This window comes from Pseudophryne corroboree, chromosome 3 (assembly GCF_028390025.1).
Source record: "Pseudophryne corroboree isolate aPseCor3 chromosome 3, aPseCor3.hap2, whole genome shotgun sequence".
Classification (NCBI taxonomy): domain Eukaryota; kingdom Metazoa; phylum Chordata; class Amphibia; order Anura; family Myobatrachidae; genus Pseudophryne; species Pseudophryne corroboree.
The window spans coordinates 141,893,461-141,899,502 of record NC_086446.1 but is presented as its reverse complement, the minus strand read 5'-3'; the positions used below and the strand labels follow the sequence as shown (position 1 = coordinate 141,899,502).

At 46.3% G+C, this 6,042-nt stretch overlaps 3 non-coding genes across 3 annotated transcripts; all 3 read right to left on the bottom strand.

The window, feature by feature from the left end:
- Positions 1–4,514: 4,514 nt before the first annotated feature.
- Positions 4,515–4,677, bottom strand: LOC134899624 (U1 spliceosomal RNA). The gene has a single exon (XR_010173277.1). It is a non-coding gene; the product is annotated as a U1 spliceosomal RNA (small nuclear RNA).
- A 152-nt stretch (positions 4,678–4,829) lies between these two features.
- LOC134899023 (U1 spliceosomal RNA) lies at positions 4,830–4,993 on the bottom strand. Its single transcript, XR_010172709.1, has one exon. It is a non-coding gene; the product is annotated as a U1 spliceosomal RNA (small nuclear RNA).
- A 670-nt stretch (positions 4,994–5,663) lies between these two features.
- Positions 5,664–5,826, bottom strand: LOC134899403 (U1 spliceosomal RNA). Its single transcript, XR_010173079.1, has one exon. It is a non-coding gene; the product is annotated as a U1 spliceosomal RNA (small nuclear RNA).
- Between the last annotated feature and the right edge of the window lie 216 nt (positions 5,827–6,042).

Genomic DNA, 6,042 nt, shown 5'->3' with positions numbered 1-6,042 from the left:
GGAGTGGAGAGAGGTATTTGTCAGGAATGCCAGTCAGGAAGAGATTACAGCAGTCCAGTCTGGAGATGACCAGTGAGTGGATAAGAGTCTTAGTAGCATCCTGGGTCAGAAAGGGTCTGATCCTGGAAATATTTTTTAGATGAAAACGGCAGGTTTGTGAGAGGTGCTGAATGTGTGGTTTGAAGGAGAGGGAGGAGTCAAGGATTACTCCAAGACAGCGCACTTGGGGGGTAGAGGAGATAGTAGTGCCATCAATAGATAATGAGATTGTAGGAGGTGAGGTTATGCGGGAGGGAGGTAGGATGATCAGCTCGGTCTTAGACATGTTAAGTTTAAGAAAGCGCTGGGACATCCAGGAAGAGATAGCAGAGAGACAGTTGGAGATACGAGTGAGGAGAGTAGGGGAGAGGTCTGGAGAGGAAAGATAGATTTGAGTGTCATCAGCATAGAGATGATATTGGAAACCAAAAGAACTAATGAGCTTACCTAGTGAGGACGTATAGAGAGAGAAGAGAAGAGGACCAAGGACAGAACCTTGGGGTACCCCTACAGTTAGTGGAAGTGAGGGGGAGGTGGAGTCATGAGAGGAGACAGAGAATGAACGGTCAGAAAGTTAGGACGACAACCAAGAGAGGGCTGTGTTACGCAGACCAATGGAGTGAAGGATTTGCAGTAGGAGAGGATGGTCCACAGTGTCAAAAGCAGCAGAGAGATCAAGTAGAATAAGTAGAGAGTAGTGTCCCTTAGATTTAGCAGCATGGAGGTCATTGCATACTTTTGTAAGGGCAGTTTCAGTGGAGTGGAGAGGACGGAAGCCAGACTGGAATGGGTCAAGCAGTGAGTGTGAGGAAAGAAAGGAAGTAAGGCGGTTGTAGACAATACGCTCAAGGAGTTTGGAGGCAAAAGGGAGGAGAGAGATGGGTCGGTAGTTGGAGAGAGTGTTTGGATCAAGGGTAGGTTTTTTAAGAATAGGAGAGATGAGAGCGTGCTTGAAGGCAGAGGGGACAGTGCCTGATGAGAGGGAGAGATTGAGAAGGTGGGAAAGATGGGAAAAAGCAGAAGAAGAGAGGTGGCAAAGGAGGCGGGAGGGGATTGGGTCAAGTGGGGAGGTGGTGAGGGGACAGGAACGAATGAGGGCCATGACTTCCTCTCCAGATGCATGGGAGAAAGATGACAGAGTTGGTGCGAGGGATGGGGAGGGTTGGTAAGGGTTGGGAGAAGGCTGGTTACTGATAGTCTGGTGTGATGTGATGTCCTGACGTATGGAGTCAATTTTGGATGTGAAGTAAGTGGCAAAGTCAAGAGCAGAGAGTGAGGAAGGGAGACGAGGTGGAGGTGGGCAGAGGAGTGAGTTGAGAGTGGCAAAGAGGCGCCGGGGGTTGGAAGACTGGGAGGAGATGAGGTTCTTGAAGTATGACTGTTTAGCAAGAGAAAGGGCAGCACTGAAGGATGAGAGCATAAGTTTGAAATGGAGGAAGTCTGCCTTAGAGCGTGATTTCCTCCAGTGTCGCTCAGCCGTACGTGAGCATTTTTGCAGATATCTGGTGCATTTGGTGTGCCAGGGTTGAGGTGTTAATTTGTGAGGGTGAATAGTGGTTGGTGGAGCAACAGAGTCAAGAGCAGAAGTAAGGGAAGCATTGTATGTGGAAGTGGCTTGTTCAGGGCATGAGAGAGAGAGAATAGGAGAGAGAAGTGAGTCAAACAGGGAGGAAAGGAATGTGGTGTCAATAGCTTCAATGTTACGCTTAGTGATGGTAGCCTTAGGAGGTAGAGATGGGGAAGTCGAGAGAGATAGGTTGAAGGAGAGCAGGTGGTGGTCAGAGAGGGGAAATGGGGAGTTGGAAAAATCAGAAATATCACAGCGGTGAGTGAAGACCAGATCCAGTGAGCTCCCATTCACATGGGAGGGTGAGGAGGTCCACTGGGAGAGACCAAGTGAAGAGGTGAGGTTAAGGAGTTTAGAGGCAGGGGATTGTGTGGGGATGTCAATAGGGATGTTGAAATCGCCTAGGATAATGGTGGGAATGTCAGAAGAGAGGAAGTGAGGAAGCCAGGAAGCAAAGTTGTCGATTAATTTGGAAGCAGTGCCAGGGGGGCGGTAAATGACAGCTACTCTAAGATAAACTGGTTGGAAGAGGCATATGGCGTGGACCTCAAATGTAAAGAATATAAGGGATGGTTCTGGTGGTATGAGTTGGTAGGAGTAACTAGAAGGTAAAAGGACCCCAACACCACCCCCATGGCGACCCCCAGGTCGGGGTGTGTGTGTGAATGTAAGGCCCCCAGCAGAGAGAGCAGCAGCAGAAGTAGTGTCAGAGGGCGTAATCCAAGTTTCAGTAATGGCTAGTAGGTGTAGGGAGTTGGAAATGAAAAGGTCATGAGTGGGGACCAGTTTGTTATAAACAGATCTGGCATTCCAGAGGGCACAGGATAGGGGGTATGAGTTTGTGGGAGAGATGTGAATTAGATTTTCAGGGTTGCTGTAGCGATGAGGTGGGATTAACTTTGAGGGCAGGGATGATGAGAGAGTAGTGATGGTACGGGTGCCTGAGCTAGGAGGGGAAACTGCAGGAGGTGGGCAGGGAGGGAGGTCAGTGTGATGTGGATGGGGGTGTGGGGAGGTGACAGGGAAGGGAGAGAGGGAGCAGGGCTGAGTTGTGGGGTAGCAGGACCATGGGGCAGAGGTGAATGAAAGTGGGGTAACAGGAAAGGTGGGGGAAGGAAACAGAGGGATGGAGGGGAGACAGAGGAGGGGAGAGAGGAGGAGGTGGAGGAGACTAGGGGGGAAGGCTAAAGATACATTATTAGGTAGACACTTAGTGATGTGGGGAGTATAAGAAAACCTTGACATAGTGTTAAGTAGGTAAATAGGTTGAGGGAAAGTGGAAGTAGGAGAGGAGACTGTAAGGCAATCCGAGCAGAAGAATTGCAGAAATGCAGGTGAGAAAAGCTGTGTAGGCTCAAGGGGTGTAGATTTAGTATGAAATGAGTCAAAAGCGTAGATAAAGTGGGTGCAGAAAAGTATTTGGAGTGTAAGAAATGAAAGGATTGTGAGAGGTTTAAGAAGCAATGGTAATTATGTTAGATGTTTTAAGTGTTTGCAGGTAAAATTGCATTGGTGCAGCTGTGCTTAAAAAACAAAATTACAATAATACAGATACAGGCATTTGTAGGTGAAATGGATGGTTTATGAAATGTCCAAGTAAGGTAGTTCTGTGCTATGTAATCAGATGCAACAATCAGGAGGTGAGTGATCTGAGGAGTAAGTGACTCACATTTGTTATTAGTTCTTCAGTTTTCTTTGTTTTGTTAGATTGGTGTGCTTCTGTTTTCCTTCTTTTTCACTTCGATTGAACGCTGATTGAACACTGCTGTTATGTGTCAATTTTATCACGGTTTGATAAAAATGCACGCTTAGATCAATAAATGCACAGCCAAATGGCTTTGCACAGCCTACACCATTGGACTTAAGTAGAAGACTATTACAAGTGAAACCAATAATTGAAATCTGTAACCACACCCCACCCCCTCAAATGCCAGGCAATAAATTACCTTAAAAACAACAACCAGGCATTCCACAAAGACTAAACTGGGTCTATATCATTCAAAACTTTAAAAAAGTACTTCAAAATCACATACTATGCAATAATGTTTCAATTTGCATTACCCAGCAGAATTAGCTTTGCATATATAGATATAGTGCAGCAGAATATATTGGTGGTTGTAGTCAATTGTAATTACCTGTAGGTGACAAGAAGAGAAGAAACGTCAATTCACAATCGATATCAGCTGAAGATAAATTAATGCTGATTGAACACTGCTGTTATGTGTCAATTTTATCACGCTTTGATAAAAATGCATGCTTAGATCAATAAATGCACAGCCAAACGGCTTTGCACAGCCTACACCATTGGACTTAAGTAGAAGACTATTACAAGTGAAACCAATAATTGAAATCTGTAACCACACCCCACCCCCTCAAATGCCAGGCAATAAATTACCTTAAAAACAACAACCAGGCATTCCACAAAGATTAAACTGGGTCTATATCATTCAAAACTTTAAAAAAGTACTTCAAAATCACATACTATGCAATAATGTTTCAGTTTGCATTACCCAGCAGAATTAGCTTTGCATATATACATATAGTGCAGCAGAATATATTGGTGGTTGTAGTCAATTGTAATTACTCAGCAGAATTAGCTTTGCATATATAGATATAGTGCAGCAGAATATATTGGTGGTTGTAGTCAATTGTAATTACCCAGCAGAATTAGCTTTGCAAATATAGATATAGTGCAGCAGAATATATTGGTGGTTTTAGTCAGTTGTAATTACCCAGCAGAATTAGCTTTGCATATATATAGTGCAGCAGAATATATTGGTGGTTGTAGTCAAATTAAGCAGACGGGAGAAGTCAGGATAGTGCGCAAGGGCATAGAAGGGAGCGGCTCAAGAAAAGAGAAGTGGAAACAGACAGCAAACTAGGCTGGAGAGAGACCTGAGACAAAGAGATCTGAATTATACGAGAGCCGACCAGGGGAAAAACAAATTATGCAGTCAAGTTTCCCACATTTGGAAAAATCACAGGAGCAGCACACCCAGAGTGCAATGAGTGAGCCTTGCCCTGGGAGAAGCACCTTCATGATCATAGTATATCACCTGGCAGGTAAGTAGGAGTTGGGCTAGAGCTGGGGAGGGTCGCTGCTCGGGCACCCCCCTGTCAAGTGAAGGAGATCCAACTGAGGCAGCACAAGGAATCTCTCGAAAGAAGAACAAGGCTAGAGGAAGATCTGAGACAAATAAATCTGACTTTTACCAGAGCTGACCAGAGGAAAGAACAAACACAGTCCCCCACTACCACAAATAATGCAGTCGAGTTTCCCACATTTGGGGAAATCATACGGGTCAGCATACCCAGAATACAATGAATGAACCTCACCCTGGGAGAACAATCTTCATGACCATGGTATCTCCTATGCAAAATAAGTATGATTTGGGATAGGGCTTGGGAGGGCCGCTGCTCAGGCACATCTCTGTCAAGTAAAGGAGATTCAACTGAGGCAGCACAAGGGAACTCTCATCTGGGGACAACAACTGCAGGGAGAACACATATTTTCAGATGAACATGGGAGGGCAGAAGGCTACCTAATACTGAAGCACCCCCAAACAACAAACCAAATGCAACAACTAGTGCAAGCATTCCTGGGGGAAGGCCTGCAGCAGATGGATTTGCATATGGTGATGTCATCCAAGCAGTGGGTCAAAGTTGGCTTCAACCCTCGTCTGCATATGAAAAGAGAAAAGGGGCGTGCAGGGCATGGCAGCATTTTTCGGCGCTTGGATGACCCCTAGTTCGCATTAAACACCTCCACCCTCCTTCGGTGTGGGGCTCATGTTGGCTATGCCCCAGCCCCGAAGCATTCAAGCTGATTTCTTGCAGCAGCTGGGCACTGTAACAGCTCCAGAGCTGCTCTGTAAGGCAAATAAAAGGGTGTGGGACCTGCAGCACTACCTGTAGTTCGCATTGTGCGTTGGAAGGCACAAAGTAAGCAGACGGGAGAAGTCAGGATAGTGCGCAAGGGCATAGAAGGGAGCAGCTCAAGAAAAGAGAAGTGGAAACAGACAGCAAACTAGGCTGGAGAGAGACCTGAGACAAAGAGATCTGAATTATACGAGAGCCGACCAGGGGAAACACAAATTATGCAGTCAAGTTTCCCACATTTGGGGAAATCGCAGGAGCAGCACACCCAGAGTGCAATGGGTGAGCCTTGCCCTGGGAGAAGCACCTTCGTGATTATAGTATCTCACCTGGCAGGTTAGTAGGAGTTGGGCTAGAGCTGGGGAGGGTCGCTGCTCGGGCACCCCCCTGTCAAGTGAAGGAGATCCAACTGAGGCAGCACAAGGGAACTCTCGAAATAAGAACAAGGCTAGAGGAAGATCTGAGACAAAGAAATCTGACTTTTACCAGAGCTGACATCACATCACACCAGACTATCAGTAACCAGCCTTCTCCCATCCCTTACCAACCCTCCCCATCCC